General features: G+C 47.2%; 1 protein-coding gene across 3 annotated transcripts in view; it reads left to right on the forward strand.

Annotated features, from left to right (window-relative positions):
- Window positions 1-17934, forward strand: part of LOC110255461 (uncharacterized) — a 334726-nt gene that overhangs the window by 17592 nt on the left and 299200 nt on the right. The window contains exon 1 of one of the 3 annotated variants that reach the window (XR_014816767.1): window positions 1169-1232. The exons of the other annotated variants lie outside the window; for them this stretch is intronic. The gene's annotated coding sequence lies outside the window, so the exon portion shown is untranslated. Of the gene's footprint in view, window positions 1-1168; window positions 1233-17934 lie in introns of those variants that run through there. 3 annotated transcript variants of the gene reach the window in all.

Below are 17934 nucleotides of genomic sequence, written 5' to 3' on the forward strand. Positions count from 1 at the left end.
TAATGACAGCTTACTGAATGTCAGATGCACCCTCCTCTCTAGTACTGAGCTTTTATGCGAGGATAAACTTGAGAACACTGGAGGGTTTCCTCCACAGATTTCTCTATTTCCCAACAATATCCTCAAGATTGCATCTGTCCTACCCTCCACCCTCATTTCCCAACATGGGCTTCTGGGGTTTCAGCAGAAACCCAAGGATGAAATGACCCAGGGTCTGAGGAGGCTGCATTTCAGCAAAGTTAGGAGCCTGCTGCTGGGTGTATAACCATCCTTCCCAGATTGCTGGTCCCAGAGCAGAGATTGGTGGCCACCTTGGCTGCCTTCGCTGTCTAAGCCTGATATCTAAAAGCAGCCCTTCCCTAGCCAAGAGCAATAAGCCTCAGGACATTTTTGGAGAGAGTTGGAGAGGAGGGGAGAAGGTGGTACTTCTTCAGGTTTGACCTCTTGTGTTCGGGATATGCAACAGATGTGGAAACTGCGTGATATTAGTTTATTGCCATGGAATTCTTTCTTGACACTGAAGTTTCCTTAGTTCGTGATATTAGTTTATTGCCATGGCATTCTTTCTTCACACTGAAGTTTCCTTAGTTCGTATACAAAGCAGACCAAGGTGGAGCTGCTCTGGGGAAACCCAAGGCTGAGAAGAGGGCCCAAGGAAGTGCCAAGAACCTCATCAAAACCCGTAAACCTTACACTTCTTGCCGAAATAAAGGAGGAGAACCAGTGTCTTTCTCACTTTTAGGGTGTGCCTGGCATGGATAAGTCCTGCCCTTTAGGGCCCATATACTTTCCCCTTCTTTCTATGAGGTTATGGAGCCTCAAGGCAATGTTTTTGCTGAAGGCTCCAGCCTCTTGGCTGCTCTGATCGTCACATGGGACAGAGGCGAGCTTGTGCAGACTCAGGAAGTGACAGTGTTCAGTGAGCTGTGTACTTGGTGGCGTGGTTTCTGTCCAGGGTTGAGGCAGCAGCAGCTCTCCCCCTCCGCCGCTGCCAGGGGGCTTTGTGTGTAGCACAGTGGGTGCAGTGGTGTCTGTGTGAGGCCTGGGGATGGGGGGGTCCTTGTCCTGCTGTGTGTGGTCCTTCCAGCCTTACGGGCCTCAGCCTCGGAGGCTCTGGTTTGAATGTCGCTCTTGCCTTGGAGGCGGTTGGGCCACTTCCAGCAGAGCTGGTTGGTGTTGAAGAGCCATGGGTGACGGCTGTGGGAAGGGCACCAGCCTGCCTGGCCTCTGAGGTAGCCGGTTTCCTCCGTGTCCCTGGGAGCAGGCAGCCGTTTCACAAGCTGTGTGGGAAAGGAGGGCCGCCCACGGGTGGAGAACCGGGCAGCGTGGGTGTAGCCTGGGAGGGGCCTGGGAGGGAGGCCGAAGTGGGAGTCTTGCGGGAATAAGGAGAAAAGGGCTTGAAAACCAGGATAAGGCATTTCTCCAGCACTTGGCTCTCTTTGTCTCTGAAAATTAAAGCCAGGCCTCTCCTGGAACGTTCCACTTGAGATTCTGCTGGGAAATTTAAAAGATTGGGGAGGAGAGGGCAGTACGTGGGACTTTCTGCCTCAGTTGACAGTATATATGCTGGAGTGGGCACCACAGTATTTTGGTATTTATGCATTCACCCATTGGTTATTGAACACCTACTGGCTTTGAACCCTGGCTTAAAGGATGGATTAATATGGAAGCCATGATTCCTGCTTTTAAAGAGCTCACAGTCTAGTGAAGAATGCAGGCAAATAAATAGAAGATGATATGATATAGTATTCATCCTGGAAAATATCAATAGTCTATCATATATGATATATTTATTAGCGCATAATATAGTACTATTCTTAACATACTAATAATAATGTACTAATTTATTAATATGTAATATATATGAATTATACAGCTATATATCATAAATCAATAGTATGCGTTATATATATACACTATTATGTATATGTATACATATGTAGTATATAGTATATATACTGATATATTTGGATATATATGTATATAGATGTATATTAGCTACTTTGCCATTGCTGTTTGTCTCTATTAACTCAGAGAACCCATGCAACAATTCTATGCTAGTAAGTGGATTAGCTGGAAATGAACCCAGGCAGCCTTCCTGCAGGTGGATACAGGATGCAAGAGGAGATTTGAAATAAGAGTGTTTAACTCTGGGAGTTTCCGTCATGGCTTAGTGGTTAATGAGTCCGACCAGGAACTGTGAGGTTGCGGGTTCCATCCCTGACCTCGCTTAGTGGGTTAAGGATCTGGCTTTGCCCTGAGCTGTGGTGTAGGTCACAGACGTGGCTCAGATCCTGCGTTGCTGTGGCTCTGGTATAGGCCGGCGGCTACAGCTCCGACTGGACCCCTAGCCTGGGAACCTCCATATGCTGTGGGTGCGGCCCTAGAAAAGGAAAAAAGACAAAAAAAAAAAAAAAAAAAGAATATTTAACTCTGCCCCCCTGAGTTAAACCCTGAGAGGTTTCACAGAGAACAAGTTGTCTATCCAAGATTGTATCTGTTTCATGTTGGGGTGGAGACAGGGGTGGAAGGTATTCCAGGTAAGGATCAGAACCTCCTGATGGGCGTGGACCTGGGAGAGAGAAAGGCACTTATGTCAGGTCAGCCTGGGACAGTTACAGGAATCAGAACACATCTTGGACCAGCCAGCCCAGGCGCTCTCATCCCACCTTGTGGAAGGCAGTGGCCACACCCCCAGCATGCATGGCTCTTACCAGGTGACTTCAGTCTGGGCTCCATCCTGCATCCACGCTTGTGGGAGGGGAGGCGGGGAGGCAGGGAGGACTGGAGTTGTCTGTTTCCCAGCTGTGATGCCCGGGCCAGCCATGAGTCTTGGCCAGAGGGGTCAGCTCGGCCGTGGGGCAGGGAGCTGCCTATGCTGTTGCTCAGCCCCCGGCACGTGGAGTCCAACCGCCTGGGTCAGCTGGCCATCTGCGTCTTGTTTAGCATCTCTACTCCTGGGAGCCCTGCTCTCGGGCCCATCTGTCCAGCTGAAGGGGAGGTTTGCAGGCAAAGGGATGTTCTTGCTGTGTTTCTCTAACCAAACAGATGCTTAGAACAAATAAACAGACCAGGAAGCTCGGAGAGGTGGTGTCAGGCTTAGTTGAGACATGCTGTCCTTTTTGAAGGCTGTTGATGTGCTCAAAGGGATCAACATCCAGGGCCAGATCGTATCTGACTATAAGGTGAGGCCAGGGTTCTCGGATCATCCACAATGACAGTATTTGTTTAGTGCTTTACAGTTTCCAAAGTCCCGAGATCACCGGCCAGTGAAGAGTTGATGGGGCCTCGCGCTCGTGTCCTTGGCCTCCAGGTCCTGGGCTCTTCTCTCTGCGAGAGTGTCGACTTTAGTAGGTCAATCTGGAGAACATGAGATGTCCCCTGGGAAACGGCAAGCTTGCTTTGGCGGATTGTGCGGTTTTATTGATTACAGATCCCTTGTTTCCTTTAGGAGAGCAGGCTGCAGGAAACCTCGAGGTCAGAGCTCTGAGGTTTTGCTCTGGGGACTGTCCGTACAGCTAGACCTTTGCCGTCCTGGGGTGGATGATGGGCCCAGCTCTGCAGTCAGATGTGGGCTTTTGGACTCAGCCTCCACTCAGCAGGAGCTTGAAGGCGTTCCTTCACTTCTCAGGGCCTTGGTTTAGCTCTCAGCAGAGTGGGGTAACTATGCCTTGCTCTTGGGGTTTAGTGAGGATTCAGAGGGGAGTGATCAGCAGCCCTGACCTCCCTTCCCATTTCTCCCCTGGCTTGTTCTTCAAGGCTCTTCTGGCAGGAAAGCCACATCCAATTGCTTGGCCCCTCTCTTCTCCCTTTACTTGGCTGCCACCGTTTCAGGCGGCTCCACACGCTTCTCCAGCCCCTTCTTAGTCACCCATGGCACTGAGCACTTGCTGATAAGGGTTTTTTGGTTTTTTTTTTTTTAATTTTATTTTTTATTTTATTTTATTTTTTTTTGCCTTTTTGTCTTTTGTTGTTGTTGTTGTTGCTATTTCTTGGGCCGCTCCTGCGGCATATGGAGGTTCCCAGGCTAGGGGTTGAATCAGAGCTGTAGCCACCGGCCTACACCAGAGCCACAGCAATGCAGGATCCGAGCCGCGTCTGCAACCTACACCACAGCTCACGGCAACGCCGGATCGTTAACCCACTGAGCAAGGGCAGGGACCGAACCCGCAACCTCATGGTTCCTAGTCGGATTCGTTAACCACTGCGCCACGACGGGAACTCCTGTTTTTTTTTTTTAACCTTTTCAAAATACAAATTTATTCTAATTCTTACCAAACAATGCAATGAAAACATTGTGTTTAAGCAACAGAAAACAATAAGAAAATCAAAAGTTCTTTTTTTCCTTTTGTGTTTGTAAGATTTTTATTTTTTCTATTATAGTTGATTTATAATGTTCTGTCAATTTCTGCTGTATAGCAAAGTGACCTGGCCATTCATACACACACACACACACACACACTCACACACACATTCATTCTTTTTCTCACATTATCCTCCCTTGTGTTCCATCACAAGTGACTAGCAGGATCTCATTGCTTATCCCTGATAAGAGTTTGATAGGCTTGTGAGATAACCCTCTACAGCCGTCCCTTCGTATCTGCAGGGGACTGGCTCCGGGACCCCCCAAGGATACCAACATCGAGGATCCAGTCCTGCGTATAAAGTGGTATAGTGTTTGCATGTAACCTACGCACTTCCTCCGCTATACTCTCAATCATCTCTCCATCACTTATAACACCCAATACAATGTAAATGCCATGTAGACAGTTGCCAGTGAATGGCAATTTCAAGTGTTGCTTTTTGGAATTTTCTGGAATTAAAATTTTTTTTTATTATAGTTTATTTACAATGTTCTGTCAATTTCTGCTGTACAGCAAAGTGACCTGGTTAGACATATATATACACATTCTTTTTCTCACATTATCCTCCATCATGTTCTATCGCAAGTGATTGGATAGTGTTCTCTGTGCTATACAGCAGGATTTCCTTGATTATCCACTCAAATGGAATAGTTTGCATCTATCAACCCCAAACTTCCAGTTCATCCCACTTCCTTTCCGTCCCCCTTGGCAGCCACAAGTCTGTTCTCCATGTCCATAAGTTTGTTTCTTTTCTGTTGATAGGTTCCATTTGTGTCATACATTAGATTCCAGATATAAGTTGTATCGTATGGTATTTGTCTTTCTCTTTCTGACTTACTTCACTTAGTATGAGAATCTCTAGTTGCATCCATGTTGCTGCACATGGCATTATTCTTTTTTATGGCTGAGTAGTATTCCATTGTGTATATATACCACATCTTAATCCATTCATCTATTGATGGACATTTAGGATGTTTCCATGTCTTGGCTATTGTGAACAGTGCTGCAGTGAACATAGGGGTGCGTGTATCTTTTCGTGTGTGTGTGTCTGTATATAAATATTTTCAATCCACGGTCAGTTGAAGCCACAGATGTAGAACCCACAAATCCAGAACATGGATGCAGTGCTCAGCAAAGTGCCTGGCTTGCTAACCTGTTCAGTAAATGTTAGCTGTGGCTCTTATTGTTAAGGGGGATTCATCAGGGAAAACTTAAATCACTCACAAAATCTTGGGACTGGAAGAGACCTTTGCGAATGCGCTTTTCTGTTTCCTCTTTTGACAGATGAAGTCTCAGTGGAAGAGTCAGTGAAGTTCTGGGGGTAGATCCCAGTGCTAATTTATTCATTCATTCATTCGACACTCATTGAACACTTACTCTGTGCCGAGCGCTGCACCAGGGGTTGGTGTAAGAAGATGAGTAAGACAGTGCCAGGTGCCAGGAGCTCATGATCTACTTGGGGAGGCAGCTACATAAATAGGGACAGTGCATGTGGTGGGTACAGTAGTGGAAACAGCCTGGGGGGCCCGAGAGAGTTGAGAAGCCTCTCACACACCCTCCAAGGGTCAGCAAATACTTCCTGCAGCTGGTAGTGCCGAACTAAGTTTTCAAGAAGCAGAAGCCAGTCAGGTCAAGAGGAGACTCTTGGAAGGCAGGCCAGGGATTCCAGGTGCAGGAGATAAAGAACATGGGGCATCCAGAGAGCCAGGCAGCTGCTGACCCTGGGAGCCAGCTTCCAGAGAAGAGGGAGGTCCTGTGTGGGAGTTCTGAGGAAGAGGGAAGATGTAATTGGTAGCGTGAACTTCCTCTCCCAAACAAGGCCTTGAAGGCAGAAGCACCAGTTGTACAGAGGGTCCTGCAAATGGATTGGAGTGCAGAGGCCTTGGCTGGAGGACCGGGGTGGAGACTCTGAGGTAGTCCCCTCTCTCAGATTCATCCCCCTGGGTTATAGGAGCACACTTACTTCTCCCAAACAAGTATTTGCTACAAAAAGCATTGGAATGAAGGGAATAAGAAAGCAGGGAGTTCCTGTTGTGGCTTAGTGGGAATGAATCTGACCAGTATCCATGGGGATGCAGGTTTGATCCCTGGCCTTGTTGTGAGTGTTGCCTGAGCTGTGCTATAAGCCAGCAGTTTTGGCTCTGGTTCAACCCCTAGCCTGGGAACCCCCAGATGTCATGGGTGCGGCCCTAAAAAGACAACAACAACAACAAAAGAAACAACAACAACAAAAAGAAAGCAGGACCCCAGAAAAAGCTAGGTTATCTGTGAGTGGGCAGTGCCAGTGGGCTCAGCACAGGCCTACCGTCTTCCAGGGGGCAGAGTCCCACGTGGTGTGCGTGGCTGCTGTGAATGAAACAGTTTTCTCAGTTACCTGCCCACTGCCCAGCAAAGACGTGTGGGCATCCCTTGAGGATGAAGTCTTGGCACTTCCAGGGTTCAGTGGGCACCTCAAGGCCAGCAGGAGATTTTTCTTCTGATACATTTCCTGTTATAATGCAGCATAAGTCAGGGTTCTTGGTCATAAAGAAAAGAAGCTAACTTGGTTAACTCAAGCAGAAAATAGGTTTACTGGCCATATTCAGTAGCTTTTGAAATCTGTGGGAAGGGAATTCCCACTGTGGCTCAGCAATAACGAACCCGACTAGTATCCATGAGGACACAAGTTCAGCCCCTGGCCCTGCTCAGTGGGTTAAGGATCCAGCATTGCTGTGCACTGTGGTGTATGTCACAGAAAGAGCTCAGATCTGGCGTTGCTGTGGCTGTGGTTTAGGCCAGCAATTGCAGCTCTGATTTGACCCCTAGTCTGGGAACTTAGATATGCTGCAATTGCAGCCTTTAAAAAAAAGAAGAAAAAAGAAAGAAAGAAGAAATAATCTGTGGGAAGATGAGTGAACCAGTCTTGGGCACACACCAAGGGAGCAAGGCTCTGCCACAATCCTGCCCTGGGAACAGGGGGTTAAGATGCTGCTTCTGCTGTCAGACCTTCAGACACCACTCCCCTTAGAAACTTGCCATCACAGGATCATCTCCAACTGGTTCTTGGCTTTTAAGTCAGAGTTAAGCTCTGTGGATCCTCTGATTGGCCACACTTGGGTCGCATGGCCTTTCTGCAGCTGCCTGGGGAAAGAGGAGAGGAGTGACACAGCCTCTTTGGCTTCCATGAAAAGGAGGCCCATCTTCCACCTAATTTGGGATCTCTTCCCCCAGCAGGAGCACCTTTGGGTGCTGGGAGGCCCCAAATGACAATTGTCTGCCTTGTTCTTTGGCCTCCCGGGTCTGGCTCTCAAAGACACTTGCTCTCCAGAGCTGTTCTCATTGGCTTCCATTAGTGGGTCTGAGGACTAAGGGGTTTTCTCCATCACTCTTGGAAGCGTCTACCTCTTGAACTCTTGACTGATCTTTTCCAACTCTTTCCCTGAAAATCGAGTATCATTTTTCTTTGAATGAAAAGAGATGCGACTGCCTAACTATAAAGGCAATTCTCTCTTCCTCTGACAGATTTATGCCCACAGGCTCTTTTTGCCCCAGACTGTGTGGATCATAGGGGGCAGGAGGGGGGCACTTAGTCAGTCTCTATGACTTTCCCAGATTTTCCCTGTTTTGACAAATGGCATAAATCACACTCCCATTGGTTAGGCCCAAGGTAGAAGACCTCAGAATCAGTCCTCCTTCCTTCCTTCCTTCCAAGGCAAAATAATAACTCAGGCAGTCAGTGTAGACGCATGGGCTTCGATGCACTCTTTGACATGGCCATTGATTAACATTTGTGGCTTAAGGGCTCCAGGGAGTAACGTCCCCACAGGCCTTGTTTACTATAGGGAGTGTACCTATGCCCAGATGGACAGTAATCCCTAACCCCCTGTGACTCAGTCTATGGGAAGAGAAGGGCAAAGAAACCATGAGACTTATGGGGACATTTCCACCCCTAAGACTGCTGTTGGACAAGGACTGATATAGGTAATTGGGCAAGGCCAATGGGAGAAAACCACATCTTTCTGGACTCCACCATTGGTAACTCCCATCTTTAAGGAGTAAAAACCCCTATAGGACAATAGAGAGGGGGCTCTTCTTCCCCCTCCCAGCTGTCCTGGGAGCTGTTTGCTTCCCTGTAATAAAGACCTTGCTTGCTTGCTGCCTGTGTGTTTGAGAAGTTCATTCTTCGTTTCCGTGAACAAAAACCCGGATTCTGGTAACATCTTTCCAGCATCCCTCCCTCCCTCCCTCCCTTGCTCCCTTCCCCCCTCCCTCTCTCCCTTCCTCCCTCCCTCCCTTCCTTCCTTCCTCCTTCCTCTCCTCCCTCCCTCCTCCCCTTCTCTCTTTCTCTCTTGGTCTTTTGATGGATCTAATTTGGGTTGCCTCAGAACTCACCTAACTATGGATTTACATCCTAGAATCAGAGGAGATGGTTGGAGAACCGGCATGGAGATGTGGGTTTTGAGCCTCTTTGGAATTCCAACAATATTTGCACTCATGTACTATAATGAGAAAATTTGGCTCTGGCCGTAAAATGGTCTGCGATCATTGATCTTCTTTCAGAGGGTCATCTCTTCATTTGTCAGAGTGCTATGATGATCCAGAGAGGGAATAAAACAGACCTTTTGTTTTGCTTCCTTTTCCTTCTTGCCCTCTGGTCTTTAGCCAGTGGGTTAATTCCTAATCCTGCCACTGGAGAATGAAAGAAGGAAGAGGAGGTAAAACTTGTTCCCTTGTCTTTACATCTCTCAGGCTCTCTTTCTAGGAGTGTGCATGGCTCCAGATGTGCATGTTAAAATGAAGTCAATGCATAGTTCATCCATCTCCTTCTGCTGCCTTCTGGATTTTCTTCCTCTCCTCTTCATTAGGTCTAGGAACCTTGCCAAAGTTTGCATGATCTTGGGGTCTTCAGGAAACCCTCCAGACCTTAGAGTTTATCTGCAGGAACTGTGGCTGTTCCAAATACAGAAAGGAGATAATTTCTTGAGGGCCCAAATTTCTCCAAAGGTCAGAGTTAAGTCTCTTTATGGAATCAGTTTGCCTCGTAGGGGTTAAAAGAGGCGGCATGACATCTCCCTTCCCGTTTAACAGATCACATTCCCAAGGCAAATCCAGCTGGAGGAGTAGAATTCAGGGAGGCTCTGGTTCCTTAATCATTGGAGTGTTAGCATTATGAAGACATTCCTGGTCACTTGAAGACCAGAACTGTAATCTAACTTTCAGCCCCAGCCTGGTAGGGTACGTGGAACTCAGGGTTCAAAGCCCGACCACCATGTGTGACTTCGGTGTCACAGGCAGATGGCATTATCAAGTAGCAATTACTCATGACCTTTAGCTCTGCTTTTCCTCCCTCCTCTTCCTCTCTCCCCTTCCCTGGGGGTCTGAGACCCAGAGCCACATTCCTGCATTATCACACTTCCTTCTGCAGACCAAGAGACTCATTCCAGGATACTGATCTGTGTGAAAGCTCTCCAGGGCTGGTGGGAAAGCTGCTCCCAGAACCTGACTTGTTTTCAGAAGCTTATCTTCTGGCACTTGCTCCTCCAAAGAAAAAGGCTTAGGCAAGAGGATAAAAGAGGCAGTCCAAGGGTGTGTGAAATGGAGCATTATATGCAGACTCACAGCCACCCCAGGGGTTACAGTGAGAATGAAGTACACCTTGCCTAAGCCCATCACCTATGATTTGTAAGATATAAATAAATATGTCCAACTTACCTTTTACCTGGCCATACTCAGGGTCATTGTCTTGGCCCTTTTAGTGGAGCCTACAATGAGCTATGGCTCCAGTGGGGTTACCAGGTGGAATGGCCGTCACCTATGGCTACCCCTAAACAAGAGCTATGCCTTGTCGGTTTCACTGGAAGAGGGTGTGGGGCAATCTGGTACCATGGCTGACATCTTTGTCAGATGTTAAACAGTTTTAGTGATGGATGGAGGTAGCTCTGTGTGTGTGTGTGTGTGTGTGTACACACATGAATATGTCCAAGATTGGAGTGTGTATTTGTTGAGTCCTCATGTTTGCTTCATATGGATGCTTGGGTTTGAGACTGGGTGCGGGATGGTGAATGAGGGGTAGTGCTGGGGGTGGGGGAGGACGGGGGAACTGAGGCTAGAGGAGTGGAATGACTGCAGTGGGAGTGGGGGTGGCGTGTGAAACCTGGGTGGCATGAGAACTGATTTTATGGCTGAATGGAGTTTGAGCATTCTTTGTCTGGCTAAAGTAAAAGGATCAAAATTTTTTTATGCTGAAGAAATGCTTTTATATTTTTTTCCTTTCTCTTCTTTGGTTCCTTTTATATAATAATTTGCCAAACTCCCTCAAAAAAATCCCCCAAATGGGTTTGGGGTGTGGAGAGCACAGCTGAGCTCCGTGGGAAGGAGCAGCCACGGGGCCAGAATGGGCTCAGCTGGTTTGGGGACATGCTCCCTGGGTTGCCGGCTTCCTCCCCTGCCAAGGGGCCAGATCCCTGCCCACCCATTTGGAGAAAGCTGCTCTTTATCTTTTGTTTTGGTTTTCATTGGCATTTTCTTTCTTCCTTTTTAACTGTGTCCAATCAAATTGGCACCAGTGAAGCTTGGGAAGACCAGTTGGAGCCATCCCTTTACTCCTGCTTGTTGAATTCTGGGAGCTCTGCTTTCTGCCCCATCCTGTCCTCTGACCCCAACTCACCTTGCCTCTACTGTCCTCACACTTGATCCTCCTTGACTGTGTCTGCACCTCTGCCTGCACGTTTGGGTATTAGGGGTGGGGATAGTGAGAGTTGTAACAAAACCATTGAGACATATTTCTCCAGCATCATTAGCCATCTGGGTCCTCATTGATGCCATACTTTCTCTGTTTTGCAGACAGAACACTGAGTTATGGGGAGATGAAATAGATTGCATGTTTGCTTTAACAAACTAGTAATGAGGTGGCTTTTTGGTTCCTCATTTGGTTATTTGAACACTTATTTCCTTTTCTTACCCAATTTGAGATACTGAGGAGACAGCTGGATCATGGATTTTTATAGTTAGAGAAATCCTTACAGATCTCTGGCATAGAGGGGTCTTCAACAGCGCTGCTGAGCCCCCTGAGAAGCGACCGCTGAAGCTTCAGTCAGAACACTTCCATGCCTGCTGACATCATATCTTGAGCAAGTCGGGAACTCCTTGTGTGGATTTCACCCGCCTTCCCTGTTTAATAGACGTGTAAAAGAAAACACATGTCTTCAACCAAGAGTCTACTTACCTGTAATCTGTTTATTACCTAAACACATGCATACCCACATACATGCAGAACGAAGCCCAAATATTTTAATATTTAGGTGCCATTTATCAAGACAAGTAGAAATGTTTTACATAATCCTAAGGTAAAACCGTGTGAAGTTTTTATTAAGAATGTTTTTTGGGCCGGGTGGGAGAAGATTGTTGTCAGTATAAATGGCCATGGCATGGGACATGCTTGATTTTTATACCTTCAGAAATAAGTGGTGGTGACATAGTGACAGATGATAAGGTCCATATGTTGGATAACAATGTTAAGGCTGCTGATTAAACTTTTCATTGGCGACAAGTGATTTTTCTCTGGATTTGGGAAGTAACAGAGTTTGGGATAACAGACTGAGGAAAGAAGAACTTGGAGATCACTTGATGGTTTATTTCCACCATCATTGTTCTTCTGTTAGAAAGACTTTGCTTGCTGCAATCCTAAATTGGAAGATCTTACTTGGCCCCTTTAGGGTTGGGTGGCAACACTTTAAAAAGCCAGAAAATATGAATTTCATCAATATGAAGTTCATCTATGCAATTGTGCAATGAAGTCTGGTTTCAACATATCCTAGTATCTTGCCTTGTCTAAATATTTTTATTTTGGGGTGGGTGATTATTAGAAACAGTAATTTAAAATCTTTTAAATTTTAGATCTCCAGACAATGAGAACACCATTCTTTTCATCCATTTCATCTAAAAGTATTGGTTGGAATATGGTAATCTTTTGGTCACTGAATCTTCAGGAACATCTAGATCATCTGGTTCAATAATTTGTAAAGTATTCTCCAAGGAGAAAGAGAGCGAGAGGTAGTTAAGGGTAAGGAGTTGGTCCTAAGTAGGAGTCTTTGGCCTCCCCAGGTTTGCTTCAACCAGAGAAGCTCCATGTGGTTGGTTGTTCACATAACTGCTTGGTAGAGCTTTAGAAACTGTAGTTCAGTGATACAAATAGATCTTACTGTGGTTAAGTTAAGCTTTTTATTTACCAATGGAATTACTTCTTCCACCTCAAATCTGATTACATATATATGTATGTATACATAACATATATTTATGCATGTGTATATATTTTAGCATATATAATATACATAAATGTAAGTTATGTTGTTATATGTTATATATGATAAAATATATGTCATTTAAATAAAATGGATAAAGCCAGAATGAATCTGATTGAAGAATAAGTAGAGGTCCAGACCCCTACCAGCCTTGCTTCCTTGGTCTTCTGAGACATTTTTATGCAACTTTGGCATTTCAGGAACACAGAATGGAAATTACCACTGGAGGCAAGAGGTAAGTATCTAAAGGAGTATATGTAAGTGGAACCCTTGCAGGTGAAGTAACATTTCATTTGCCCACAGGTATCTTCTGTGCCCTGAGCTGAGACAGAACAGCCATAGCAGACCTCATGTCTTGTAGAGAGAGACAGCAAAGTTGCATTTTCAATGAAGTAGTGAAGCAAAAGGGGTAGATAGGCTAGGCTGTTTATTGTCATCAAGATGGCCTGGAATGGTCCTCGATGAAACTCATGGAGAAAGTGGGGGAGCCCTCCAACCAAAAGATTAGAAGCCCAGCTAAACATAACTCCAGGTACCAAACTAGTGGCTGGCAGCTCCCACAAACCTTGAGGAAAGCTATCTTGATTTCTGTGTGGTACGCAAAGACTTATGGCCACCCCCATCCTGTTGGAAGTTCATTTTCTGACACTGTGTCCAGTGGTGTTCTCATGTCACTGACTCCTATTCTAGCTCCTTCCACTCTGGTCACCTATCCGCTCACCCCACCCCGCCCCACCCCCGCCACCCACTGCAGGCAGACAGTGGCGTCCTTCAATGCCATGAATTACTTGGGGCCCCCAGGTCAGCTGGTCTCCTGTCCTTGCTCAGTCATTCTGTGGGTTTGTGGACATTGGGATTTGCTGAATGCCCTGGGATATGGTGTGGGGAGGAGATTTATCAGAAGAAAGTGGTGGGATTATACAAGGCAGAGGTGGAAGAAAGACTTTGGTTCTAGGAAAGGACTAGTGGGCAGTGAAATTTTTAATTTTTAAGTCCAACTATAAGATTTTCTCAATGCAGATCACCTAAGAAGATTTTATGGCGAATTTCATGGTTGCTGTTTGCTCCAGGGAAGTCTTTGAACACTCCCAACATCAGTGGCCATGTCTATCCAATAGGCTTCTGGAAATGTGTTCTCCTTCAGGAGATGCTATTTCAAACCCATCCTCCGTGATTTGGGTGGTTGGGTAGTTTTTCCTCGGTCATCTGCTTTTCAGTACAGGCCATCTTGTAACTCATGTATGACTTTTTCAGATGCTTGTTTGGGTGTGGGGGTAAAGTCTGTGGTTTAAGAATAGGCTTTTTCTCTGTGGGAAACTGAAAGGCTGGGTTACAGCGATCCTGGCCGGGGGCCTCTTCAGCACAGTTAATTAATTCTAATGACAAATATTTACTGTGTGTCTAACAAAGCAGGCCATGCTCTAACTGGTGGAGATACTCTGATGTGATAATGGAGAGTGGATTTGAGAAAGTAATGATTTTAACATGTAGTTACCCACCTAAGTTTCCGCAGGCACAACGGCAGGCATTATTCTGGCATGAAAACCAGGCTTGACTCTGAGGGGACTTGCCCATGATGCCTGGGTTGGTGATTTTGCTTCTTTTCCGTAGTTGGGGGAAGGAAGGCCGTTCTTGGCCCTGTGCCAGTGTTTGTAATCCTCCCAGCAGGCTCCCATATCTTCTGGGTGGGCCTGCATCTTTTGTTACACATTTGTCCCCCAACCCAGACCACTTCGGAACTCTCTCAGAGAGTGCGCGCCCAGCAGACGTTCAGTGGGGTAGGTGGGCTGGCGGATGCCCTCAGGCCCAATTTGTTCCGCTTCCCTTCAGCTCCTCAGCCCTAATTCATTTGTTTGCATTTGGGGATTAAAAAAAAAAAAAAAAAAAAAAAATCTCTCATTATTGCCTATCCTTTATTTCCTGGAATCTGACATGAAAGTTGTCATTGTTTTAGTTAGTGGTCTCCCAAAGAATAAACCATTTGAGCAACCATTCTCTATGGCAGGGGTTTCAGATTGTTTGACTTTTAAGTCTGGGTGTCCATTCTGTTCGAGTTGAATGTGCACTGAATTTGGGGTGGGTGGGTAGGGGGCTGTATTTATTTTTAAACTCCTTTAGGCTGTAATGAAAACCAGCTGCTTCTCCAACAAGTGCATTACTTTTCCCATAGAAAGCCTGGCAGTCAAGCCAGAGCAACAGGGGTTTCGTGTCTTTTGACTTTTCCCTGTGTAGCCTTCTTGCATTTTACTCTTTATCTTGCAGTTCTCCAGCTCTTGACGGTGGATGGATTGGTAGCTTCTCTCCCACCTCCTTCTGTGCTTGTGGCACTACTGGCATTTTTAGTTTGTGCGGAACAGACCTTTCTGTCACTCCGTCGTGGGGGCAGAAGTGGTAGCTCCCTCCAGAAAAAAGGTGGCCCCTCCAGTTTGAGTCTGGGATGAGGCCTGCTTTCTCTGTCTGCTGCATATAACCCTGATGCCAGGTCCAAGCGGGGCACATTCTTTTGGGTGCCTGGAGAACATTCCTTCACATGTGCCCTTCCATTAGGCATCTGCTGTCACCCTTCCTGTAGGAGAGTAGCACTGAATTCAAATGCTTGCCCAAGTGTATAGGCTGTTGAGTAGGAGGGCTGGGGAACAGGAAATGCAGCAGAGCAGAGAGCAGGGAGGCAGCGCATTGCACCGGCCACCTCCACTCTGGTCACATGAGAAGGCGGAAGAATGATTTACTAGGTGCTCCCCTCTCCTAGAATGTGTGATGCAGGCCGATGACGGAGTGCACTTTCTACTCTCTGTAATGGGAAGCTTGTGGCGGGGCTGCTTCCCAGTTATTAAAAATGGGGCAACGAGGTGAGCTATACATGCGGACCTCTGTGTAGGAAAATACAAGAAGTCAGTTGGGAAAAGATGGAGTGAAGACTGCCTGAGGGAAAAAGAAGGTAGAGAGTAACTGGAGGGGTTCCCGTTGTGGTGCATCGGAAACAAATCCAACTAGTAACCATGGGGTTGCAGGTTCGATCCCTGACCTTGCTCAGTGGGTTAAGGATCCGGCGTTGCCATGAGCTGTGGTGTAGGTCACAGACGTGGCTCAGATCCCACGTTGCTATGACTATGGTGTAGCCTGGTGGCGACAGCTCCAATTCAACCCCTAGCCTGGGAACCTCTATATGCTGTGGGTGTGGCTCTAAAAACCAACCAACAAACAAACAAAACTGTAGAGAAGAATAAAAGATTATTGAGATTGAACAGGAGAGTTAGAAAGTTCAAATGGGTGAGTAAAACAGCAGTAATGCAATCAAAGAAAGCATGGAGGGGGGCTTGCTCCCTGCCCCCTCCCCTGCCAAAGAGAGAGGGTTGGGGGAGGGGTTGACTGGGGAGATTGAATTTATAGGTCACTGAAAGAAATGGTGAGAATGAGAATGAGGAGCTCAGGGATTTTTTTTGGTCATTGGACACCCCTGGAGCTGTGAGTAATGTGCACTTCAGAAAGATTTGGGCAAATTTCCGCAGAACCAATTCAGAGAACATGATACAGTGTGTCCTGCCTCTTTATGGAGGACCTGCTCTGTGGGGCCAGAGAAATACACACAGCTGAGGCTTTACAGCCATATCCGGTTTCCGTGTAGTTCTCCTTCTTTTCTGCTTCCCACAACACTTGTCGGTGTCCAAGTATATTTAGCTCTTGACGCTAGGCAGCGCGGTGAATTGCTTCTATCGCTTACTCTGCTGGTTTTCATGTACCTTCTCGCACCCCGCAAGGCTGGGATTCTTAGGGACCAGGCGATGCTTTCTTTTTCTTTTGTATCATTCCCAGCCCTGCGGGTGGTCAGCAGGTGGTAGGTGGAGAGGTAGATGGGGTGACTTGATAGGAGAAATCCCGCTTGCCCCCCTCCTTCCTCCCTCCCTCCTTTCCTTCATTCCTTCCTTCTGCCTCCTCCCTCCCCCCTTTTCCCTCCCTCCTTCATTTCCTTCTTTCCTTCCTCCCTCCCTTCCGCCTCTTCCCTTCCTTCTTCTTTTTCCTTCCTTTCTTCTTCTCCTACTTATTCTTTCTTCTTCCTTCCTTCCTTCTTCTTCTTCTTCCCTCCCTCCTTCCCTCCTCCCCTCCCTTCTTCTCCCCTCCCCCTTTTCCTTCCTCCATTCCATCTCTCCCTTCCTGCCTTCCATCCAATATTTATCAGAAACCGACACTGTTCTAGGCCCTGGGCACGAGCAGCAAACCAGCAGACAAGATGTGATGAAGCTTACATTCCAGCAGGGGAGGAGGACCATGCAACAAAATGACTCTAATCTAATCACCACGTGCCCTGAAGGGCAGGGGAGGGGGAGGGAGGGTAAAGAGGTGGCAGCAGCAGGAGGGCAGGGGCTCTGGTTTGCACAGGGTGCAGGGAATGTCCTTTTTATGTGGGTGACATTTGAGTGGAGAGCTGAAGGACCTGAGAGAGTTCTCCGGGGGAGGAACGTCTAGGTGTAGGGGACAGAGGGGCCCCAAGGAAAGCATGCCCAGTGTGTCTGGAGGGCAGGAGGGAGGCTGGTCAAGGCTGGGGTGGGGTCCAGAGGGGCAGAGGAGGTCAGAATGTGACCGGGGCTGGACCATGCAGGTTCTTGTGGCCCAGGTAAGAAAGTCAAGAGTCGGTTCTGGGTGCAATGAGGGACTCCCGTATGGAGAATAGACTGGGGCCAAGTGTGGGCTGTGAGCCCACAGGGGATGTGGCAGAAGCTGATGGCTGGGACCAGGGAGGTGGTGGCTGAGATGATGGAAGTGGTCTGATGCTGGATCTTTTTGGAAGCTGACCGCATTGCTGATGCGTTTGAGGTGGGGAATGACAGAAATGCAGGAGGGAAGGATCTTTTGGGGGTTTGGTCTTGTCAGAAGGTGTGTGTGTAACTGGAGTTCTGTGACTCTGGATAAGTCCTGAAAAGAAGGATGCCTGGGATGAGCCTAGGCCTCCCTTGCCCCCGTGACTGGTCTATGCTGGATGGTGGTGGCCACACCAAGCCTCGGTTCCAGGTAAGGTGGTTTAAGTGAGGTCAAGGATAAGTCTTTCATTCCATGCTTATTACAGAGCCTCTGTTCCGGTGTGGTTCTGGCTGGTGGTTCAGGTGGTTTCACCTCTTTGTCTAGCTAGAATCTGCTGTTGTTTGGGGACCTGAACCGTTTCTCAGTTAAAAGAAAAAAAAAAAAAAAATCCAATCCAGTTCCACTTCAGTGTGGTTGAAGGTGGTCAGTGCCCTATAAATAGATTTTAATTTTTATGGCAGTTTTAGGTTCAAAGCAAAACTGAGCAGAAAGTA

Source organism: Sus scrofa, chromosome 9 (assembly GCF_054392235.1).
Source record: "Sus scrofa isolate SSC_HxYL_T2T_F1_AM1 chromosome 9, Sscrofa_HxYL_maternal_Yorkshire_Landrace_v2.0, whole genome shotgun sequence".
NCBI classification, from domain to species: domain Eukaryota; kingdom Metazoa; phylum Chordata; class Mammalia; order Artiodactyla; family Suidae; genus Sus; species Sus scrofa.